The sequence below is a fragment of the Canis lupus genome, chromosome 4 (genome assembly GCF_003254725.2).
Source record: "Canis lupus dingo isolate Sandy chromosome 4, ASM325472v2, whole genome shotgun sequence".
Lineage (NCBI taxonomy): Eukaryota > Metazoa > Chordata > Mammalia > Carnivora > Canidae > Canis > Canis lupus.
The window spans coordinates 34,208,330-34,233,430 of record NC_064246.1 but is presented as its reverse complement, the minus strand read 5'-3'; the positions used below and the strand labels follow the sequence as shown (position 1 = coordinate 34,233,430).

Genomic DNA, 25,101 nt, shown 5'->3' with positions numbered 1-25,101 from the left:
GGAGGAAGCTCCAAGCATCCTCACCAGCTGTCGTTTTGACATGTTGCTTTTGTTTCTAAATTTTAAATTCCACGTTTTCATGTATGTGTAGTTGGACATAGTACCTTTAAACAAAGGAACGCAGTGATAAATATGGCTCCTTCTGCCTAGAACACGTGGCTGAGTCTGGGGGGCAGTAAGGGGAGAGAGATTGGTTTATATCCCTCCCAGGCCCACTAAGTACCATGATAATTTTGTGAAAAGGCCAACCGGTTAAATAAGGATTTTGCTGAGACTTGGGAAATCGAAACACAGCAGAAACAAGTGCAAAAAAAAAAAAATCATTAAATTTTACATCAGTGAGGGCTGGTTTGAAAAGTTTAAAAAGAGGTGCAGGCTGCATTATATATATATAAAAAATACAACTCAGGGGAGGCTTTGTTTTTCTGAGCAATTCGGAAAGGTGATTCAGGGTAAGGAGAGCAGAGACTTCATGCCAGTCAACCTCTTTAGAATCCATTGCTATGAGTACTTTAAGCAAATGAATGCCGGTGCTATTGTTTTATCTTTCATTTCTGATTTTCTGTGAAATTTTGATGGTATGGGTTGAATTGTATTCTCCCAAAGGTATGTGGAAATTCTAATTCCTCGTACCAGCGAGTATGACCTTGTGTGGAAGTAGAGCCCTTGATGTGATCACGTTGAAATGAGGTCTAATTAGGGTGGGCCTTAATCCAGTATGACTGGTGTCCTTATAAGAGGAGGGACCTTCAGACACACAGGGAGGAGAGCACCACTTGATGACATAGGCACAGAGGGAAGACAGCCGTGTAAAGGGATTGGGAGTCATGTGGCCACAAGCCACGGGATCCCCGAGGAAGAGGCAGGTTCCTCCCGTAGGGGCTTTGGAGAAAGCATGGCCCTGCCAACTCCTTGATTTGGGACTTCTGGTTTCCAGGACCATGAGAGGATAGAGTTCTTGGTTTGAAACCACCCAATTTGTGGTACCTGGTAACAGCAGCCCTAGAAAACTAACATAGTTGCTACACCTGTCGGTTCAACAGTCCTGCTGATTGTCAGACATATATCCCACAGATGATAAGGGAACTTTCCAGATCATCGGATGCTGAAATCACGTGGCCATATCACAGGCACCACTGAAGCTGCACCTCTGCGTTTGTACGGATGCCCTTCTGCTTCAAGGCCAGGTTCCTCTAGGAAGCCTTTGCAGACGCTATATACAAGCAGATTTGAGGGCCGATGCTCTCGGGACTCACGGCGTCCAGGAAAGGGGGCTGAACGGTGCTCCAGGCTGGGGAGGAGGGAGCTTGGACGTGAAGTCAGGAGGTCCTCAAGAGTCTGCGTCTGGCTCTTCTATGCTTTGTCGATCTTTTTCTGGGTCTTCTGGTTTCCAGTGCATTTCTTGTCCTACTTGTAGGTTTTTAGGCTGAGAAGCTCAGGCACGGAGCCTTGGGGACCCACTGAGGGCTGCTGTGGTGCCCCATCCCACTTGGGTCATGTTTCTTGTTGTGATTTCATTTTATTTTGTTTTTTAATTTTTTAATTTTTACATGTAAAAATGTTCCCTGAATCTCAACACACGTGGAGATTCATGGAGTCGCCACCCCAATCGGGAATACACAACAGTTCCATCAGAAAGCTCCTTCATGCTGTTCCTTTATGATCCCAGCATTTCTGAACCCCTGATCTGTTCTGTGTCACAATAGTTTCATAATTTCATGACTATCATATGAGTGGAATCAGCCTGTAGACTTTTGAAACTGTCCTCTTTTACTGAGTATAATGCCTTTGAGGTTCCTCTATGTGTGTGTCAATAGTTCGCTCATCTTGTTGCAGAAGAGCATTTTATTGGATCAACCTTAGCGTGTTTATCATTCTCCTGCGGAAGGATGTTTGGGTTTGTTTCCAATTTTTGGCGACTATGAATAGTGATTCTAAAAACTCTCATGTTTACATTTTTGTCTGAAGATTTCATTCCTCTTGGATAAATACCCAGGAGCAGGTTTGCTGGATCATGTGGTTAAGTGTATATTTGACTTCATTAAAATAGCCAAACTTTTCCAGAATGGCTGATCCATTTTGAGTTAACTTTTGTATAAGTTGTGAGGTTTAATTAGTTCAAGTCTTTTTGTTTGTTTTTGGATGTGTAGTTGTTCTTACACCATTTGTTGAAAAGACTGTCTTTTCTGCATAGAATTTTCTTTTGCAATGTTAAAATCAATTGGCCATTTTTATGTGGTTCTGTTTCTAGACTCTACCCCGTTCCACTGATCTAGCTGTCTACCCGGTCACTAACATGATATCTTAATTTCTGTAGCTCTATTGCTCTATCTCTATTGTAGCTCTTAAAACTGGGTAAAGTGATTCTTTCAACTTATTTTTCAAAATTGTTTTAGCTACTCTAATTCTTTTCGTTTCCACATACATTTTAGAAACAACTTGTCTATATTTAAAAAATCCTTCTGGGACTTTGATCAGAATTAGCTTAATGCCATAGACCAATTTGGGGAGAATTAGCCTCACTGTGATGTTGAGTCTTCCCATCTGTGAACATAGTTTATCCTTCCATTTATTTAGTTCTTTGATTTCCTGTGGCAGTGTTCTGTATAGATCCTTCATAAGTGATATTAGCTTTATAATTTATTTCTTTTGGGGGAACTACTGTAAATAGCATTCTTTTTAAATTTGGTTTTTCAATTCTACATTGCCGGTGTATAGAGAAATACTACTGATTTTTTTTTTTTTTGAGTGTGTTGACCTTGTATTCTCCAACTTTGATACACTTAATTTTCGATTCTAGGAATTGTTTTGTAGATTAATTGGGTTTTTCTATGTTGAAAATCTTGTTGGTTGTGAATAGGTCAGTTTTATTTCTTCCTTTCAAATCCATGTGCTTTAGATTTTTTATTTTGTTAATGAGGTAAAATTGGTACATGGAATTATATTAGTTTTAGGCGTACAATATAGTAATTTGTTATTTGTATACAGTACAAAGTAATGATCACAGTAAATCTAGTTGCCATCCATCACCATACAGCTGACCCCCTTTAACCTTATTGCCCATCCCTCAACCACCAATCTGTTCCTTGTATCTATGAGGTTTGTTTTGTTCTTTAGATTCCACATGTACCCGGAATCATACTGTATTTATATTTCTCTGTCTGACTTACTTCGCTTAGTGTAATAACTTCAAAGTCAATCCATATTGTAGCAAATAGTAATGGTTCCTTTTTAAAGCTGAGTAGTATTCCGTTGTAGATACGTACTGCATCTTCTTTATCTATTCATCCATCAATAGACACTTAGGTTGTTTCCATATATTGGCTATTGTAAATAATGCTGCAATGAACAGAAGGATGCAGATTTTTTTTTTGATGCAGATTTTTTTTTGTGAATTAGTATTTTTATTTTCTTCAGATAAATACCTGGAAGGGGACTAGCTGGATCATATAGTAAATCTATTTTTAATTTTTTCAGGACCCTCCATACTGTTTTCCATAGTAGATATATTAATTAGCATTCCTACCAACAGTGTAAGAGGGTTCCCTTCTCTCCATATCCTCTTCAATGTTTGTTATCTTTTATCTTTTTGATAATAGCTATTCTAACAAGTATGGGGTAATGTCTCGGTGTGGTTTTAATATGTATTTCCCTGATAGTGATGTTGAACACCTTTTCATGTCTGCTGGCCATCTGGATGTCTTCTTTGGAAAAGTGTTTATTTAGATCTTTTGCTCATTTAAAAATCAGATTGTTTTGTTTTGTTTTTGCTATTGAGTTCTTTGAGTCTGTCCTTCCTACCTTTTTTCCTCCTTCCTAACTTCTTTCCTTTTTTCACAATTTTATTTCCAGTACAGTTAACATACAGTGTTATAGTAGTTTCAGGTGTTTGAATTCTTTATATATTTTGGGTATTGACATTTACAAATATATTCTCCCATTTAGTAGGTTGACTTTTCAATTTGTTGATGATTTACTTTGCTGTGAAAAAGCTCTTTAGTTTGATGTAGTTCCACTTGTTTATTTTTGCTTTTGGAGTCAGATCCAAAAAAAAAAAAAAAACCCAACAACACAAAAACCAATGTCAAGAAGGTTACTGCCTGTGTTTTCTTTTAGGAGTTTTATGGTTTCAAGGCTTACATTCAAGTCCTTAATCCAGGTGAGTTTATTTTTGTGTATGATTTAAGACAGTGATCTCTTTCCATTCTTTTGCATGTGGTTGCCCAGTTTTTCCAACATTTATTGAAAAGATTGTCCTTTCTTCATTGTCTATTCTTGGCTGCTTTGTCATAAATCAGTTGACCATATAAGCATGGATTTATTTCCAGGCTTTCTATTCTGTTCCATTTATTTGTGTGTCTGTTGTTATGACAATATCATACTGTTTTGATTACTGTAGTATTGTAGTGTAGTGTGAAATCAGAAAGTGTGGTTTCACCAGCTCTTTTCTTTCCTTTTTTTTTTTCAGGATTGCTTTGGCTATTCTGGGTCTTTTGTGATTCCATACAAATTTTAGAATTATTTGTTCTAATTCTGTGAAAAATGTCATTGGAATTTTGACAGGGATTTTATTGAGTTTGTAGGTTGCTTTGGGTACTATGGACATTTTGGAAATGGTAATTCCTCCCATCCATGTACACAGAATATATTTCCATTTATTTGTGCTGCTTCTATGTCTTACAGTTTTCAGTATATAAGTCTTTTCACCTCCTTGATTAAATTTATTCCTAGGTATTTAATTCCCTTTGATGCAATTGTAAATGGCATTAGTTTTGTAATTTCTCCCTCTGATTGTTATTAGTGTATAGGAACAAAATACATTTCTGTATATTGATTTTGTATCCTGCAACTTTACTGCATTCATCTAGTCTAAATTTTTTTTTAGAGTCTTTAGGATTTTCTATATATAGTATTGTATCATCTGCAAATAGTGATGTCTTACTTTTTCCTTTCCAATTTGGATACCTTTTGTTTCTTTTTTTTTTTTTTTCGCCATGACAAATGATTTCTAATATTATGTTGAATAAAAGTGGTAAGAGTGGGCATCCTTTCTTGTTCCTGATCTTTGAGGAAAAACTTTTATCTTTTGATCATTAGGTATGATGTTAGCTGTGGGTTTGTCATATATGGTTTCTATTAGTTGAGGTATATTCCCTCTATACTCACTTCATTAAGTATTTTTATCCTAAATGGGTATTGAATTTTGTCAAATACTTTTTCTACACCTATTGAGATCATCATATGATTGGATCTTCATTTTGTTAATGTGGTGCATGATGTTGAACCATCCTTGCATCCTGGAATAAAACCCACTTGATCATGGGATATTATCTTTATAATTTGTTGTTGAATTTTGTCTGCTAATATTTTGTTGAGGATTTTTGTATTTATGCGTATTAGGTATATTGGCTTATAACAGTCTTTTTTGGTGTGTTTTTATCTGGTATGTTGGCCTTGTAAAGTGAATTTGGTTGCATTCCCTTCTATCCATTGTTTTGGAAAGAGTTTGAGAAGGATCTTGAAATGTTTGGAAGAATTCACTGGGGAATCTGTCTGGTCCTGGACTTCTGTTTTTTGGGAGGTTGTTTGATTTTTTTTTCAATCTCTTTTTTGGTAGTCTATTTGGTTTTTCTATTTCTTCATGATTCAGTGTTAGAAGATTGTATGTTTCTAGGAATTTATTTCTCCTATATTGTTTATTTTGTTGGCAGATAATTGTTCATAGTAGTAATGATATTTTATATTTCTGTGGTATCAGTTGTAATTTCTCTTTCATTCTGATTTTGTTTGAATCCTCTTTTTTTTTCTTGGTGAGTCTGATTAATGGCATGTCAATTTTATTTATCCTTTCAGAGAACCAGCTTTTAATTTCATTGATCTTTTCTACTTGTTTTAGTCTCTATTTCATTTATTTCCTTTTTTTTATTATTTCCTTTTTAATATTATTATATCCTTTCTTTTACCAACTTTTGGCTTCATTTGTTCTTTTTTAGTTTCTTTAGGTGTAAAGTTAGACTATTTGAGATTTTTCTTGTTTCTTCAGGTAGGCTCTGTTGCTATGAATTTACTTTTTAGACTCACTTTTTCTACATCCTGTAGATTTTGGATTGTTGTATTTCCATTTTCTTGTATCAAGGTATTTTCCTATTTCCCTTTTAATTTTTTCATTTCTTCATTGAGTCATTGATTGTTCAGTAGTTCTATTTTATCTCACATATTTGTGATTTTTCCACTATTTTTCTTGTAATTGGTTTCTTGTTTCATACTATCATGGTTGTAAAAGATGCTTGATATAACTTCAGTTTTCTTAAATTTATTGAAACCTGTTTTGTGGCCTAACATGTGGTCTACTATGGAGAATGTTCCATGTACAATTGAGAAGACTGTATATTATACTTCTATTGGATGGCATATTCTGTATATATCTATTTAATTCATCTGGTCTAATGTGTTATTTAAGGATGCTGTTTGCTTATTGATTTTCCTTCTGGATGACCTATCCATTGATGTAAGTGGAGTACTAGAGTCCCTTAGTATTGCATTGCTGTTAATTTCTCCCTTTATGTCTGTTAATATTTGCTTTAAATATTTAGGTACTCTTATGTTGTATACGTAAATACTTGCAGGTGTTATTAGCCTCTTGTTGAATTGACACCTTTATCATTATGTAATGCCATTCTTTGTCTTTTAATACAATTTTTGTTTTGAAGTCTATTTTGTCTGATATAAGTATAGCTGTACCAACTTTCTTTTTGTTTCCATTTATATAGAATATTTTTTCTATTACTTCACTTTTAGTTTCTGTGTGTCCTTAGACCTGAAGTGAGTCTCTTATAGGTGACATTATATATATATATATATATATTCTTATCCATTTAGCAACTCATATCTTTCAATTTCAAAATTTAATCCATTTATATTTAATGTAATTATTGATAGAGATGTACTCACTGCCATTTTGTTAATTGTTTCCTGGCTGTTTCTGTAGTTCTTCTTCGTTCCTTTCTTTTCTTGTTCTCTTCCCTCATTGTCTGATGACTGTTTTTAGTATTATGTTTAGATTTATTTCTCATGATCTTTTTGCATTTACCATATAGGTTTTTGTTTTGTGGTTACCATGAGGATTACATATGACAGTTCATATATATAATAGTTGATAATACCTTAAGTTGAAAGAAACTTAAAAAAAACCTCTTCATTTTTTTATTGGAGTTCAATTTGCCAACATATAGCATATCACCCAGTGCTCATCCTGTCAAGTGCCCCCCTAAGTGAAACCTCTTCATTTTCATTCCCCATCACAGTTTATGTTTTTGATGTCATATTTTACATTTTTTTGGTGTGTGTATCCTTTAATTGTAGTTATAGTTAGTTTCATTGCTTTTGTTTGCTAACCTTTATACTAGCTTTACAAGTGATTAATCTACAACATTTACTATGTTTTTGAATTTAGCAGTGAGATTTTTATTTTCAAATGTTTTCTTGTTATGAGTTAGTGCTTTTTATGCATAAAGAAGTCTTTTTTAAACATTTATTGTAAGGGTGGTTTAGTGGTTAACTCTTCTAGCTTTTGCTTGTCTGGAAAACCTCTTATGTCTTCTTCAATTATGAACAATAGCCTTGTGGGATAGAGTATTCTTGGTTGAAAGTCTTTTCCTTTTAGGACTTTGAATATGCCATGCAAAGTTTCTTTGTTAAAATCAGCTAGTAAAAAAAATAAAATAAGATCAGCTAGTGGTTGCACAGGTGTTCCCTTGTATGTAACAAATTGTTTTTCTCTTGCTCCTTTTATCCCTATCTTTATCTTGGTATGGATCTTTTTGGATTCATCTTGTTTGGAACTCTCTGTGCATCCTGGATTTAGATGTCTCTTTCCTTTCCCAGGTTAGAAAAGGTTTCAGTCATTATTTCTTCAAATACATTTTTTCTCCTTTCTCTCTCTTTTCTCCTTTTGGGACACCTACAATTCAAATATCATTCCATAGGTCTTTTAAACTATCTTCACTTTTTAAAAAGGTTTTATTTATTTATTCATGAGAGACACACAGAGAGAGGCAGAGACATAGGCAGAGGGAGAAGCAGACTCCCTGCAGGGAGCTCGATTTGGGACTTGATGCCAGGACCCTGGGATCACGACCTGAGCCAAAGGCAGATGCTCAACCACTGAGCCACTCAGGAATCCCAAACTATCTTCACTATTTAAAATTCTTTTTTTCTCATTGCTACTTTATTTGTGTGAGTTCCACTGATCTGTCTTCTGGGTGATTGATCCCATTCTCCTTCATTTAGTTTGCTGTTGAACCTCTCTAGTGTATTTTTCAGTTCAATGATTATACTCTCCAGCTCTGTATCTTCTGTTTCATACTTTCTTATATTTTATATTTCTTTGTTGAAGTTTTCACATGTTCATTCATTCTTCTCCCAGGCTTGGTAAGCATCTTTAGGACTATTACTTTGAACTCTTTTTCATATAGATTACTTATCTCTGTTTCATTAAGGTGTTTTTCTGAGGTTTTGTCTTTTTCTTTTGCTTGTTACATATCCCTCTGTTTTCTCATTTTTCCTAACTTTCTGTGTTTGTTTCTATGTATTATGCAAGACAACTACCTCTCTCAGTCTTGAAGAAATGGCTTTGTGTAGGAGATGAAACTTATTGTTCAAATCTGCCAATTTTTTTGGTCTCTCAAACCTTTATGATTGTCTAAGTAACCTGACTTTATTCTTGATACGTCCCAGTTGTTGAGGGTGTTCCAAGACCTGTCAGTGTTTTAGAGGGAGGGATTTCCATCAGCGCCTAATTTCAGGCTGATGGGAAGCCAGATCCTCAGGCAGCAGCTTTTAATGTAAGCAAACATATATAATTCCTTGGGGCTACAATTATAAACCTTTCTTATCTCCAGAGCTGGAGATCTGGAGATGTCCCCTTTCCAGAATTAAAGCTTCAGACAAGTGTATAATATCCTTTCTGGGAAGTCCCAGTGAGCTGTGGCAAGGTCAACAGAAGGTGCAAAGAGAGTGTTTCCCTGTCTACATTACCTGAGAGCATCTGTAGCCTCTAGATATGTGGCAAACTTAAAGCCTAACCCTCAGGTTGAAGCTCCAGGAAAAGTAAATGGCCCTTTTTCACAAGCAGACTGGGGGTGTATTTCAGTCTGTTGTCTGTGCAATGGTCTGGTGTGATAGCCTGCCTTGAATTGTCTTTCCAGTGGTTACAGTCCTGAAGGGCCCAGGAGCACAAGCCATCTGGCCACCAAAGCCAGTCAATCTAGAGGCATCTCCTGTTTGGACCACATTCATGACCAACTTTAGTGAGGTTGCAGGAGAATGTTAAGCTTATGACCTGTCCACAGAGTTAACAATGCTGGAGGAGAGTGCTGTTTGCAGGACACATCTGCAGGTTTAGTGAAATTGGGGAAGAACATTGGTGACAAGCATGCCTGTCCTGTGGTTTTAGTGTGGCCAGGAGAAAGCACTGGGGGCAAAGTACACTGGTATCTTTAGTGTCCTAGAAGAGTATCAGAGGCAAAGCACCCTGCAGTGTTAGCAAGGCTGTGTGTGAGCATGCCTGTGTGTGCTAGCAAGGTAGAAGGAGCGTGCAAAAATGGGTGCTAGCCACCAACTCAGTCCCTGAAGAATGTCCCAGTTGATTCCTGCCCCTGTGGCAGATGCCTTAAAATTTGCAAAGGAAACTCCTTCGCATATAATTCAGTCATTTCTCAGACTACTGTCTTTGTACTGGGTCTTGGGATGAGTGAATCTGCATATGAGCCCCTCAAAAGCAATATTTCAGATCCCCACAGCCCCCCAGGTCTCCTTGATGTAAACTCCAGTGATTCCCAGAGCTCAACATTTTTTGGGTCTTTTCTCTCTGGTGCAAGTCGCTAGGATTGGGGTGCCTGATGTAGGGCAGAAAGTCCTTGCTTCTTAGGGAGAAGCCTTGGACCCACGAGATCCCTCCCTATTGTATCCTTGCACTGAGAGAGACTGCATCTCTGCCTTTCCTGTTTCAATATTGTGCTTTTATTTTTTATCTTGAAGAGAGCTATTCAGCTAGTTTTCAGTGGTGTTTTTTTTTTTTTTTTCCATATGTAGCTGTAGATTGTGTGTGTCTGTAGGATGAGGTGAGTTTAGACTATTTCTATGTTGTTATTTTGGACTACCCCTATTTTTCTTGCCATGTTGCTCTGACTATAACTTCTAATAAGATATGAAATAGTAATGATGAGAGTAGAAATCTGCCTTTTTCTTATTTTCGGAGAAAAGCTTTTTCAATGGTAAGTACAATGCTAGCCATAGTTGTGTGTGTGTGTGTGTGTGTGTGTGTGTCTGTGTGTGTGTGTGTGGCATAAATCATGCCAAAATTTATGAAATTATTTTTCTGCATCTTTTGTGTAGGTTTTCTTCTTTGGACTTAAAATGGTGTAATACATTGCTTTATTTTTAAGTATTGAAATTAGTCTTGTATTTCTAAGTTAGATCTTATGTGGTTTTAGTTTTTTCTTTTATATGTTGCTAGAGTCAGTTTGCCAATATTTAACATTTTCTTGAAGATCTTTTTGTCTATGTTCTTTTAAAAAATATATTTAAATTTTAATTTCAGTTAACATACAGTGTTATATCAATTTCAGGTGTACAAGATAGTGATTCAACAGCTCCATACATCACTCAGTGCTCATCACAACAAGTATACTCCTTAATCCCCATCCCCTATTTAACTCATCCTTCCACCCGCTTCCCCTCTGATAACCATCAGTTTGTTTTCTATAATTAAGAGTCTGTTTCTTATTTCTCTTTTTCGTTATTCCTTTGCGTATTTGTTTTGTTTTTTAAATTTCACACATGAGTGTACAGTTGTTCATTTTATTCCTTTCTTTTCCTTTTAGTATCTGTGGGGAGTCTGTAGTAATGTCTCTTTTTACATGTCTGACATTGATAGTTTGTGTCCTTGCTGTCTTTTTTCTTTGTTAGTTTTTCCAGAGTTTTATCAATTTTGTAGCTCTTCTGAAAGAACCTGTTTTGGTTCTGTTTATCTGTTGTTTCCATGTTTTCAATTTCTTTGATTTCTGATGTTATCTTTTTATTTCCTGCCTTGTGCTTGCTTTGGGTTTAATATGTTCTTCCTTTTCTAGTCTCTTAAGATGGAAGCTTAGATTATTGTTTTGAGTTCTTTTTTCATTTTAATATAAGTATTTCAATGCTACAGTTTTTCTCTAAGCACTGCTTTTTACTTGCATTTCACAAATTGAAAATTTTGAAGTTTTACAATTCATTTTACAATGCAAATTGTGAAATGTTGAAGTTTTATTTTTGTTTAGTTCAAAATATTTTGACTTTTATTTAGACTTTATCTTTGATCTATAGATTATTTATAAGTGTATCCAAGTGTTTGGAGATTTTCATTCTTATTTTTCTATTGCTCAATTCTAGTTTAATTCCATTATGGTCACAAAGCCTTTTTATGATTCAATTATTTTAAATTTTTTAAAAATTATTTTAAATTTTTAAAGATTTCTTTATGATATGAGATATAGTCTTGGGGACCATATCTTGGGGAATGTTCCATGTGCAGTTGATAATAAAGTGTATTCTGTTGTGTGAAGTGTTCTATAAATGTGAATACACATTTAAGATAGTAGGGGGGATTGAACTTTTTATTAGTAAGTAGGGTTTCTCTTTATGGTAATTTTCTTTGCTCTGACGTCTTCTTTGTCTGATATTAATATAGAAGCTCCAGCTTTTTTAAAAAAATACATTTTTTACTTTTTCATAAGAGACACAGAGAAAGGCAGAGACATAGGCAGGGGGAGAGGCAGCTCCCTGCAGGGAACCTGATATGGGACTCCATCCCAGGACCCCAGGATCATGACCTGAGATGAAGGCAAATGCTCAACCACTGAGCCATCCCGTGCCCCTCCAGCTTTCATTTGCTGATGTGGTTACAGGAAGTATCTTCCCACCCTTTTATCTTTAATCTTGCATCATTATATCTGAAGTGAGTTTTTTTTGTAGGAAGTTTGTGTCTGTGTTTGAAACTAATCATTCAAACCATCTGTCTTTTAATTTATATGTTTAGGGCATTTACATTTAATGCATTTGTTGGTATGTTTCCAGTTAGATCTTCCATTTTTGTGTGTTTGTTTTCTTTTTCTTCTGGTTTTCATTCTTCTGTTTTCTCTTTCCTGCCTTTTTTGGGTTATATGAACTTTCTTTAGTATTTCTTTTGGATATATATGTTGTGATTTGACTCTCTTTCTTTGATTGTTTTATATAATGGTTGTCTTAGAGGTAAAAATATACATACTTATATTTTCATAGTGTGTTGAGAATCAATACTTTACACTTTAAATGAATGTATGAATCTTATCAGCATTTCATTCTTTTTACTCTACCCCATTTATAATTGTCTTATATGTTGTATGTATACATCAAAACCCCTACCAGACTATATTATAGTTTTTTTTTTCTTTTAGCCTTCAAACATGAGTTAAAGAACTCAAGAGGAGAATAGTCTATTTATAAACTTGTTTTTTATTTTCTCTTTGTGCCTAGTTTTAAACAATTTGACTATGCTATGTTTGAACATGAGTTTCTTTAGGTTTATCCTATTTGGTATATACTGAACTTGGTTTTCATCTTCCACTGAATTTGAGAAGTTTTCAGTCATTGTTCTTCAAGTAGTTTTTCATTTTCATTTTTCAGAGTCCCAGGATGACCTTTTGTTTTTGTGGTATAGATGTTTGAGGCTCTGTTATTTAAAAAAAAAAAAACAACTTGTTTCTTTCTCTTGTTCTGTTTGGATAATATCTATTAATGTATCTTCAACTATGTCGACTCCTCTGTCTTCTTCATTTCTGCTCTTGAGCTAATCCAGTGAGGTTTTTTTTTATTTTTTTTATTTTTTTTTTAAGTTTCTGTATATTTCAGCTTAACTTTTCGATTTGGGTTTTCTTTATCACGTTGATTTCTTTGCTGAGACTTTTTATTTTCTCATTTGTTTTTAGAATACTCATGATTTCTTGTTGGAACTTATTTTAAATAGTCACCTTAAAGCCTTTTCTAGAACATTTCAACATCTCATCTTGGAGTTGATGTGTATTTTGTTTTTGTTTTTGATACGAGTTGAGATTTTTCTGGTTCTTCTTACTCTGAGAATTTTTGGATTTTATCTTAGATATTTTGAATATTATGTGACTCTTGGTCTCATAGGATATTGATATTTTTGTTTTAGCAGGTTAGGTTAAGGCTACAAATTCTAGTGTGTTGCCTGTGGACAGTTTCTAACATCACTTCAGTTTTCAAAGCATTTGCAGTGCTCTTTTGACCAATGACTGGTCTGAAACCCGGGTGCTAATTTGCCTTTAATTTTAGTTCTCATAGTTTTTTTTTTTTTTTTTTTTTTAATATCCTGATTAGGACCTTATTCATGTCTGAGCAGTTCAGGGGTATGCTTGAACTGATGGAGCTGCTTTCCTGAGCTCCTCCCTCTGTGTGATATCCCCAGTCTCTCCTGTTCCGGGGATCTCCTTTGATGGTCCTTCAGCCAGAGAACTGTGTTTTTTGTGATCTTGCCCTGCTGTACACTTTTGCAGCCGCACCTGTCTCCAAGGCTAAGTGGCAAGAGGAACAGAAGATAAAAACTTGGTAAACTTCAGGCCGATTTACTGGAACTTCAAATGCATGTCGTCTTCCCTTCCCTGCCTGCCACTGCTTATTTTTCAGATTCCTCTAATAGCTTCCCCTTGCATTCTATCCAGGTTTCATGGCTACATTCTGGGGGAGAATCACGGTGGAACCTGTCATGTCCTATCAGTGCTTCTTAACCAGATGTGTACTTCGCAATTAGCTGTGGAATGGGTTTTCCCTTGCGTAGTTTTAATGGAGCCCTCTAAGGCGGAGACCCTTGAACAGCATAGCCATGGTGGGGAAGTGCCTGGAAACTAAGCCAGAGCCAACAGATGAAGAGCAGAGAATCCAACTGCTCACTAGTTGGGCACTGCTTCCCTAGCCAGATGCTCTTAGAACACTTGGTCTACCCAGAACCAAAATACAAGGTAGCTGATAGAGGGCAAATCAAAGAATTGGCTCATCATACCAGGGAACGACTTTGTTTCTAGATGACTCCTGAATTAGGTTGGTATAGGGGAAGCCTCAATTTCCAGTGGGTACAACATTATTTCCTATGGGTACAGGATTGTACTTTTGGAAAACCACTTTATAAGATAAAACCCCAAGTCTAACATGACCATAAAAATATAAAACACAAATACACGCTTTTCAAACATTTATAGTAAGTTTTTAAAACTGAGCAGGAACTATAAAGGTTACTTTTATATTTGCATCTGTTTCAGCCAGGTCGTGGCCAGCAGAAATGATAAAAAAAATATAAACCCAATGGCATTGGGACCAAAAATACTGTCTTCTTAATAAGTCCAAGATTAGGCACTTTTTTTTTTTTACTGCTCCAGGAACCTTTAAACTGCATTTAGAAGTTGGGGATTCTTGTCTAGGAGGTTCTCTCGTTAAAATCAGATGCCACCACTGCTAATCCTGCGTAGGCACCTGGAGATAAGGTTCCAGCGTTGTTCCCAGACCATTGCGATGACCCCAGCATTCCGTCCACTTGCGACACATACTCACGTGCTGAGCACCAATAGCTCGCCAGTAGGTGAAGTGCACGAATGATGCTCTGGCCAAGAAGGGCCTCTATTTCCCCATCCCAAGTCCTCTCAGTATCTCGGGTTCGGTCAGTTTTATAGCTACACGGAAGTGGACAGCTGGGGCTCTTGTGGTCCTCAACCTTTCATTCCAGGTATGTGACTTCAGGGCAGGGATGCTGGATGTAGACGTCACTGTTGTGGGCAGTTTTTGGCTGGATTTCAGGCAACTTCAGTCCTGCAACTTTCTTCCCGGGAAACCACCCTGCCTCACCACTGCCCACTCATAGGCACAGTCACCGTGCGATGCTCGGGACTTCCCTGTGGGGCCAGGCTGCCTGATGGTGGGTCACTGAACAACATCTGTCAGCCCAGATGGAAGGTCTGTTTCTTGGCTGGAAGAGCTATTTGGGGGCATTGGGTCGAGCCTCTTTCTGGGTCTGGTTGATCATTTTTCTTTCCCATTGTTTACTGTGTTTGAAAAATCAAGCACCTTGCAGCCCCTGGTCCAGGACGTGTCTGGTCAGCTGACTCACCATGGAGGATGGCTCGGCAGGGCCAGGGTCCAATGAGGTTAAAAGGTACGGCTTTCAGGTCCATGGCAAGGGGGAGCTGCTCTGTATTTAAACTGGTTTCTTGATGGGGGCAACTACCTGACAAGACTCAGAGCACAGCTTCTATGGGTAGGAGACATCATGTCCAACAACAGGTGGGGGTGTCTGCCTTTGACTTTGGACATGTCTCATTGCTAAGTCACCAGGACATCATCTATAAAATGGGTAGATCATGCAATTTACTTTATTAGTTTTTTCATGAGAATTAAATAAAGACAATACGTGTAAAAGCAATTAGCCATAGGTCGGCCATAAATAAGTTCTAAATAAATCTAAATAATGCTACATCTCATCATTTCCTTCTCCTTCCTCTTCGACTATTACTTGCTAGCTGGGGGCCCCCTGGGGTGGGGTACGTAATTTCTCTGAACCTTGTTCTCACCTATAAAGTGGAACAATCATGCTTTCTCCATGGACTTGCCAGAGGATTCAGGGGGCATAAGTATCCATGTCCTGGGACCAGTAGGTTTCCAATATTCCCTCCGTCATCTTCCTTGATGAACCCACGTGTTTGTCCTTTGAAAATGTTGGCAAAAATAAAAAGAAAGGCGGAGGATGGGCCGAGTGAGGGGGCGTCCTGGGATTAGCCCCCCGTCAGCCAGCGCCCTGGAGATGTCAGCTGCAGAACTGTCCCATGCCCCCTGTGCTCCTTGTACTTCCCATCCTGCTGTTCCTGGGTCACAGCTGTCCCCGAGCCTGCACAAGCTCCACCTGCTGTCCCCTTTCCCACCCTTTGTCTCGCCCTGGGGTTGAGCGCCCTTGTCTTCCCTACTTACCTTCCCTGACACCTGCTTATCCTCTGGGGTTCACCTGTCAGGTTGAAGGTCTTCCTCCCCTCGGGTTTACCCTGCCCGTCCCAGACCTGCCTCGTTCCTGAGGACGGCCGCATCTTGGCCGCTCGTTTCCGTTACCTTCTTATCCTCTAGTTAGATTCCCCCGGCCTGAGCCTTCCAGCCTCGCGGACCTCATACTCCGGCGACAGCCACCCCGAACCCCACGTCACAGGCACGGTCGACCCTTCTCGCTGGAAGAGGGACACCTCTGACCCCCTCTTCTTCCACAAAGCCCTCGTCCCCGTGTCTTCTGCGCTAGCTTCACCAGGCCACGCGTGATGATCAGCCCTGCCTGCCCGGGCCCGAGCCCATCCCCCTGTGGCATTCAGCGGGACCGCACCTGTGGCGGCCGTGCTGGGCCGGGGACAGTGGGTGGGGCCGTCGTGTCCCTGGCCGCCCTTGCCCCTGCCCCAGCCTCTCCTGCAGCCCTCGGGGCTCCGGCCTGCGACCCGCCTGGGCCCCCCACCCACACCCCCGCTCATGGCCGTGGCCTGCTGCTCCCGGGGAGGCAGGTGTCACACAGATCCCACCCTGGGCTCTGAGGCCGAGCCTTGCCCGTCGTCCCCAGGAGCTGGCCTGGCCCGAGTCCCGCCTGCGTCCCGCCTGCGTCCCGCCTTATCCCCCCTTCACTGCTGCTCTGCCTCAAAACCTGTTGCAGAGGTTTGTTTTTCTATCGAAAAAACCAAACCGTGGGGCTCCCGGTGGTTGAGCATCTGCCTTCGGCTCAGGGCATGACCCCAGGGTCCTGGGATCGAGTCCCGCATCCAGCTCCCTGCATGGAGCCTGCTTCTCCCTCGGCCTGTGTCTCTGCCCCTCTCTGTGTATCTCTTATGAATAAATAAGTAAAATTAAAAAAAAATAGAAAAAAGGAAAAGCCAACCCTCAGAGCCGCTCCCTGGCCTTCCCCCTCAGCTTCTCGTCGCCAGGCCCTCTCCTCCCATCCACGTACCTCCCCGTGGCCCGGCCGCCTGCCCCTTGCGGAGCCCCCTTTGTGCAGGTCAGCCGTCTTCGTCCCCCACCTGGAGCCCGTCGCCCTGGTTGACAAGGGTGAGCGCCACCTCCGGGACGCAGCCTCCTCCCGGGTCTTCGCTGGCTCTAGCTGCCATCCCCCTGCTGCGTGGCTCCCCGCGGGCCGCTGGTCTCCTGCCTGGACCCCAACTCTCAGCAGTCCCGGGGCAGGGCAGTGCCACCGTCCTTCTCCCTGCCCCTCTCTGGGTGACCTCATCTATCTGGGGGGCTTTGCATGTTGCCACAGCAAAGCACTCCACATGCTGGGCTCCAGCCCAGACCTTGCCTCTGGGCCTTGACACCCTCCAGCTCAGCTCCTACGCACCATGGCCTTTGCAGACCCCAGGGGGCCTCTGTGGCCTCTTCCTCCCCATGGACCTCACCTCACACAACCTCACCTCCACAACCATCCAGATGCTCGAGCCCCAAACAGACATCACCACTGGTCATCCTGTTTGTCACTGTCCACACCCCACGCAGTGGGGGACCCCCCCCCCCATGATGAGGAACCAGGTCCAGCCAGAGGGCAACCAGGGGCGCCTCGGCTCATCCCACCGATCAGACACCTGGGACAACGCCAGGCACTCTCTACACTTGCCCCTGCCGCCGCGGGCCAAGGAGGGGGCCTGAGGACAAGGTGGGGGTACGAAAAGCATCTCCTGGAAATCCTGCTTCCTCCCCCAGGACAAAGGTTAGCCGTGGCTCGCGGGGCGGTGGATGGAAGCCCTGAAGGGGCTGAGTGCAGCCTGGACCTCTTGATAATCAACAGCGATGGGAGTTTGGGGTGTCATTCTGGAACTAAGGACAAGGACTAAACGAAAAGAAACTTAATATTTTTGTTCTCCTGGGTTCGGGCTGTTCAATAAGTTAACGACTATACAAGTGACCTCGTCACCTCCTGTGTAAGACTTTTCAATGGTTTTCTATTAAAATAAAACTCAAACTCCTCGCAGGGGCCTCTCTGCCCAGCCTGTGTTAGGAGCAGGGATTCCGCGGTGAGTACACCCAGCTCTTTACCTGCCTCCGTGTGGTTTCGGGGGGGGGGGGTAGACATCAGGTAAATAATTGCTCAGTTTCATCAAATAGAGGAAATTCTGATGCCTGTGAAGGAAAAGTCAAGTGTGTTAAGATGGGGCAGTGGTGTTAGGGGTCTGGTCCAGATGCAAGGGCTGCGGAGACCCCTGAGGAAGTGTCACCCACAGCTGGACCTGAAGGGCGAGAGTGCTCCATCCTGGCAGTGATGGCGGGAGCGTCCTGGACCCAGGTGGAAGAAATGGAGGCCTAGAGGGAGAGGGAGCTGAGTGAGGTGAGGTTCGGAGCGGGGAAGTGAGGACGAGAGGAGGCAGGGAGATGAGGGACAGGGAGGTGAGGATGGGGCTAAGTAGGTGAAGCTGGGAGGAAGCAGGGAGGTTAGGAGGGTGCAGGTGAGGCTGAGACGAGGCTGGGAGGAGGGGGTGAAGCTGGGAGGAGGCAGGGAGGTTAGGAGGAGGATGCAGGGAGGTTGGGAGGAGGCTGGGAGGAAGGAGGTGAAGCTGGGAGGAGGCAGGGAGGTTAGGAGGGTGCAGGTGAGGCTGAGAGGACCGAGGTGAAGCTGGGAGGAGGCAGGTGAGGCTGGGAAGAGGCAGGCCCTCTCCGGGTGGGGGGGTGCTGCTCCTGGTCAGGGGTGTCGCTCCGGGTCTGGGGTGCTGCTCAGGCTCAGGAGCGTCCCTCCGGGTCAGGGGTCCATCCCGGGTCAGGTGCTGCAGGGGCGCGGGCGGGATTCGGGTCCCGCGGTGAAGCCAGCGCGAGGCGTCCTTCTCCTTCGGGCTCATGTGGGGCTGGGGCGGACCCCGAGTGCCGGGCTGCCCTGGGCCGGGTCCTTGGGGGTCGGCTCCGTGCTCCGCAGACGCGCGTGGCCTGAAGGGCGGTGGCGCCCGCGTGAGGCTCAGGTGCAAGTGCGGGCCGCGCGGCTGTGGAGCCGGGGCGCTTTTAGGGAGGCGCGGGGTCCCTGCCCACGTCCCCCCTGCGGGGGGGTCCCCTCGCGCTCGGGCCGAGCCCTCCTTCCCCGAGGGCGTCGGGGATGCCGAGTCCCAGATGCTATGCCTCCGCCCAACCCAGTCCTGTGTCCCCGAAGAGCAGTTATCCGCAGGCCACCTCCCGCCCTAGGGGTGTCTTCCTAGGTCTTGGGACCCCCAGCTCCCAGGGCTGTGCTGCCCCCGCCCCCAGCTCCCTGTGCGCCCCCGCCCCCCAGCTCCCTGCGCGCGCCCGCGCCCCCCAGCTCCCTGCGCGCGCCCGCGCCCCCCAGCCCCGTGCGCGCCCCCGCCCCAGCTCCCTGCGCTCGTCCCCCGTCCCAGCTCCCTGTGCGCGCCCAGGCCCCAGCCCCGTGCGCGCCCCTCCCCAGCTCCCTGCGCGCGCCCCCGCCCCCAGCTCCCTGTGTACGCCGGCCCCAGCTCCCCTGTGCGCCCCCCCCTTAGCTCCCTGCGCGCCTCCCCGCCCCCCAGCTCCCTGCGCACGCCCCCGCCCCCAGCTCCCTGAGCGCGCCGGCCCCAGCTCCCTGTGCGCCCCCTCCCCAGCTCCCTGCGCGCGCCCCCGCCCCCCAGCTCCTTGTGCGCGCCCCCGCCCCAGCTCCCTGCGTGCGCCGGCCCCAGCTCCCCTGTGGGCCCCGCCCCACCTCCCTGTGCGTCCCCGCCCCCCACCTCCCTGTGCGTGCCCCCGCCCCAGCTCCCTGTGCAGGCCCCCGCCCCAGCCACGTGCGCGCCCCCGCCCCAGCCACGTGTGCGCCCCCGCCCCCCAGTTCCCTGCGCGCGCCCCCGCCCCAGTTCCCTGTGCGCGCCCCCGCCCCAGCCACGTGCGCGCCCCCGCCCCAGCTCCCTGTGTGACCCCGCCCCCCAGCTCCCTGCGCGCGCCCCCTCCCCCAGCTCCCTGCGCGCGCCCCCGCCCCAGCTCCCTATGTGACCCCGCCCCCCAGCTCCCTGCGCACGCCCCCTCCCCCAGCTCCCTGTGCGCGCCCCCGCCCCAGCTCCCTGCGCGCCCCCCTGCCCCAGCTCCCTGTGCGCGCCCCCACCCCAGCCACGTGCGCGCCCCCGCCCCAGCTCCCTGTGTGACCCCGCCCCGCAGTTCCCTGCGCGCGCCCCCGCCCCAGCTCCCAGGGCTAGTTACCCGCAGCACCTGGGCTTGGTTGGTGGCCCAGGGCCTGGGTGCCGCGGGGTGTCCAGGCGGTGGGTGGGCGGGTAGGCAGGGGCCGAGGCTCCTGCGTTCCTTCCTGCGGTGCAATGACGCCCGCCAGGGGTGCCTGAGGCCCGGGGGGTGGAAGCTGGGGCGCTGGGTCCGCGAGGCCCCTGGGAGGGCGCCGCCTGCAACACGCTCAAGGAAGCTTCGGGGAGCAGGGAGGCGGCGGGGGCGGCGCGGGGCCTCCCTGCGGGTCGGGAGCGTGGTGAGGCGAGGACGGGGTGCGGGGCTGGACCCGGATCCTTCGAGGCCGCGGCCACTGTGGACCGTGGGGTCCCATGCCTGGGCCCTGCCCGGTCACACGGCTCCGTCTCTGGCTGAACACGGCCACCCGCGAACACCCCCAGACCCCCCTGATCTCACCTCTTAAATACAACCCAGACCAGTCTTGCTTCAAACGCTCCCAGGGATGCCCGTGCCCACTCTATGCCATCCTGAGCCCGTCATCGCCCCCAGGCCCCCGCCTCTGGCCTTGCCTCCCTGTGACTTCCATCCCTCAGGCCTGCCTGCTGCGCCTCTGTGGCCCTCGACTGTGCCCAGCAAACTGCCACCTCGGGACCTTGGCACGGGCTCCCCGAGCTGCACGGCGCTGGCCCAGATGGCCGCAGGCTCGCTCCGTTGTCCGGCCCGCACCTGCTGTGTGCTGTGGCGTTTGTCACGACCCCGCGGCATGGCCCGTGTTAGCTTGAGAGTCACTTGACGGCATCTGCCCTCCCAGGCGGCGGTGAGAGGCTGTGCCTTTGCTGCCCCTCCTTCCTCCGTGCTGGCCATGGTGCGTGGTCACTGCTGGTGGACGGAGGCCTCGCTGCGCCATCACCAGGGTCTGGCGTGACGACGGTGACGGGGCTGTGATGCAGCACTGGTCAGGGAAAGGGGAGGCCAGGTCTTCTGGCGGGAACATCCCAGTGTCGGCGTCTATTTGTGGGGCCCGGGCTGCCAGGGCCGGGTGGGAGGCCTGCCTGAGGGGGACCCGCCGGAGCCTTCGACAGGCTTCCAGTGGCTGCTGGGCCCGTCTGAAGCCTGCCAGGCCGTGAGGCCCCTGTGAGGTCGGCGCCCCGGTGGCCGGATGCCTCCAGGTTCCCTCCACGACAGCTGATGACCGTGAGGCCCTTGCCCCGGGGCCACTGTGGCTCGTGTCCCTGCCTGCATGCCTCAAGGCCCAGAACAGAGCAAAACCCGACGGAAAATGGAGCTGCTCATGGGACCAAAGGTGCTGCTCGCAGAGGCGCGGCTCCCCTCCGGGTGGACAGGCCTGGTCCCTGATGGGCTGCGGGAGCCCTTCCTTCCAGGCATCGACCCGGGATGTGCGGCCCGTTGGGCAGTTCTCGATCCTCTGCTCGCAGGCTGCTGCTGCGTGTGGTGGTTGTCGGAGCCGCACCCCACGCAGCGCCTCGTGAGGATCCGCACGGGGTGCCCGAGCTGGGCTTACCCAGGATGAAGGGAGAGACGGTCAGTCACCGCCTGCGTGCCCGCGGGGCCCTGCATCGGGCATCTGTGGTGCCCCGAGTTCTCGTGGAAACTCTCTTTCCCGTATTAGAGGAGCGCAGTGGGATCGAGGGAGCCGTGGGGGTGCTACTTCCCCACGTTCCTGCCCTGTAAGTGGCGGAAGCGACAGCTGAGGCCTCACCCGGGACGCTGGCTCCACGGCTGCACTCGCGGTGATGCCTTTAAGGAGGCAGGCCCCCCACCAGCCCGCGTGGGCACGGCCAGCATGCTTGGCCATTGGCCTCATTACCCTCTTATCTGCTTTCTGCCTCGTGCCCTCTGATGGCACCCAAGGGGGTTTCTCCAGGGAGAAGGTGGCGCAGGGGTTTGTCTGCTGGCCAAGGAACGGCAGAGATGAGCCGCGGGCCGGGGCATCCGAGCCGACCTGAGAAGCCCAGCTTGCAGCGCCAGGAGAGCATGGAGTCGAGAAGTGGGGCTCGGGTCACTCCGCGTGACCTCGAACCCTCGCCTGGTCTCGGAAGTTCCGGATCCTCATCTGTTATACGGAGATAAAGGTGGCGTCTGTGTCCGGGCCTCCTCGTCGGGCTGCCTTGTGCACAGTAAGGCCTCAGGAAACATTCCCAGGCAGAGGGAAAGCACCCCAGGGGCGTAGACGCAGCTGTGTCGCCGGCGCACTGTGTTCCCGTGACAGATCCCGAGCGCTGGCATCCTGGGCGCTGCTGTAGGCGCTGGGCATCCAGTGGTGAGCAAGGCCGCCTGGAGCTGTGGGGCTGGGGGCTGGCGAGTGCCATCACACCCTTGGGGAGAAGACCCTGAGCCGGGATCCGGCAGGCGAGGCACTTCACTGGGACGTGGGTGAGTGCCAGGTGGGGGGAGGAGAAAAGGGAGAGCATTCCAGGACCCCGCACCACATTTGGAGCGTCATGAGGATGGAGCGGCTTTGGTCTGTCCCCCGAGCCTGAAGGGCAGCCACTGAAGCCTTCTGAGCAGCAACGGCTATTATGAGGTTTATGTTCGATCGAAAAGCTCCTTCTGGTTCTTGGGTGGGGCCTGGATGCAGGTGACAGTTGTGGACTATGGGAGACCGGGTAGGAGGCCATTGAGGCTGTTTTGGCAACAAAGGAGACTTGGCATAGGCCGGTGGGTGGACCTGGACCCGGGCAGAGGCCTGGCCCCCTGGCCCCTTCCTGATGGCCGTGGACCAGGGTCTGTCACCGAGGATGTCCACGCGGTAGCCCTTGGTTATGAGTTGAGTTGTGTACCCTCAAAAAAGATGTTGGAGTCCTAACCCCGCTACCTGAGCATGTGACCTTATTTGGACCTAGGGTCTTTGTAGATACTCAAGATGGGGCCATTAGGGTGACCATATATGAGATCATTATAAGGTGCCAGTGTCCTTATCAGAAGGAGAACTTTAGACACAGAGACAGACATGCCCAGAGGGAAGACAGGGTGAAGCCACAGGGAGCAGACACCGTCTGGAGGCCAAGGAGAGAGGCCCGGAACAGAGGACCGGCACCGCCAACACCTTGACCTCGGGCTCTGGCCTCTAGAATTGGGAGACAGTACATTTCTGTTGTTTAAGCCACTCAGTCTGTGGTCACTTTTGTCACAGTGACCCCAGCAGAAGAATACCTTGCGTGTCTTTTTACAGAGAACCTTGGGGACCTACAGACCATCAGCACCTGGTTGCCACGCTCGGAGATGCAGCTGTGGTGGTGGGTGGGCCTCTCTGGGGGGTGCTGATGAGTATCCGGGGCGTGGGGAGGGTGGGCCGCAGGGCACGGGTCTCACACCAGCCTCCTTCTGTGCCTTCGCACCCGTAGTGCTCAGATCTGTCCGTGGAGGAGCCCGTCCACCAGAAAGTTGTGCACGTGGCTTTCAGCGTGTCCCTGGGCCCCTCCAGAGCCCCCTACGGTGCCCCTTCTGAGCGGTCACGTGCTCACGGGCTCCTGCAGGCTGGGGCGGCCCTCTGTGCCCAGGTCTCTTAGCTTCCCAGCATACAGCTGGCAGTTTGCTTTTCCCCTTGGAGAAATGTGTCCATCACACAACCTGGAGGGACATCTTGCAGAAGTTAACAAACACTAGGGCGCACGTAACCGGGTGTATCTCTCTTTCTCGTTCTCACCGTCACCATTCCTTCTCAGGTCTGTTCAGTTGTCGTCCTCTTTCCTCCCGTTCCAACTTCTTACATGTTATTTATGTTGTATCGGGGGATCAAATAAGTTCTTTGTGGTAAGCGACCCCATTTCCCTTGAGGAGATGTTTAGAAGTACATGTGGTGCGTTTTCCGACTTTGGCCAGCACATCGTGGGGCCGTCCTGGTCCTTCAGCGTGGCGGCCGGTCTGACATGGGTGAAGCAGCCTGGCAGCTGTGTGGCCTTGAGCCTGAACCCCAAGCATGAGGCCTCAGGGATCGCAGGGTGAGCGGGTAGGCTGCTGCATGGCCTGGAAACATGCCCATCTCCGCATCACCTGTTGATGGCTTTCTTTTCTCTCATGAGCAAGAATTAAAAGGAGGATAACTCCAGGTAATTGGGGGAGCTCCAGGAGGGTAGCAAAGTGCTTTCAGAGAGCTGGATGAGCTCTGGGCCCTTTTGGCCCTCTGGTCCAACTTGACCTGGGCACCTCCCGAGGGCTGTGCAGCGGCCAGCAGTCACCGTCCCTACCATCAGGTCCATCCTCCATGGCACTGGCCGGCCAGCGTCTGCGAGGCTCCTGGGCTGCTCCACGAGGCAGCCTGACGGTCAGCCTTGCCCGTTTGCTTAAACAGTGCCAAGGATTTCACTTTCAGTGGAGGGTTTTTGGCCTCCACCAGATAGTGGGTTTTGGGCCATGTGTAGACTGGCCCGGGGTTTCTACGTGCCGTTTGAGGGTTTGTGATCTGATCCAGGGGAACAAGGAGGGCACCTCCCAGTGTTGCATCCTGAGGGGGAGCCTTGCGTGCCCACGTGCACGAGTGAGAGCTCTGGGCTTAGCAAGTTGTTGTGGGGGCCTCACTCCGACCCACTCACTTTGCATCGCTAAAAATGCCCCCACAGCTATATTATTCTCTGGCTTTCCAGGTTTTCCTCTTGGGCAGAACTGAAACCTCACTGCCCCTGTGCTGGGCTCAGCTTGGGACGCATGCGAGTGGCCAGCACGGTCTCCTACGGCGCACGGCGGAGTAGGTGGCTTTAGGTGGGGTGGATGCCCCCGGGTCAGGCTCCGGCTGGCCCCTCCCTGTGGGCTCTCTGCCTCCCGGTCCCCCTCTCCTCGCCCCGCGATCTGCCTGGGGCACTTGTGTGTTGCACGGTCACCACAACAGGCTGTGGCACGGAAGCCAGACCTTTCCCGATC

The 25,101-nt window shown here is 47.2% G+C and overlaps 1 protein-coding gene across 3 annotated transcripts in view; it reads left to right on the top strand.

Annotated features, from left to right (window-relative positions):
* GRID1 (glutamate ionotropic receptor delta type subunit 1) overlaps positions 1-25,101 on the top strand; it is a 639,650-nt gene that overhangs the window by 308,420 nt on the left and 306,129 nt on the right. The window lies entirely within an intron of this gene.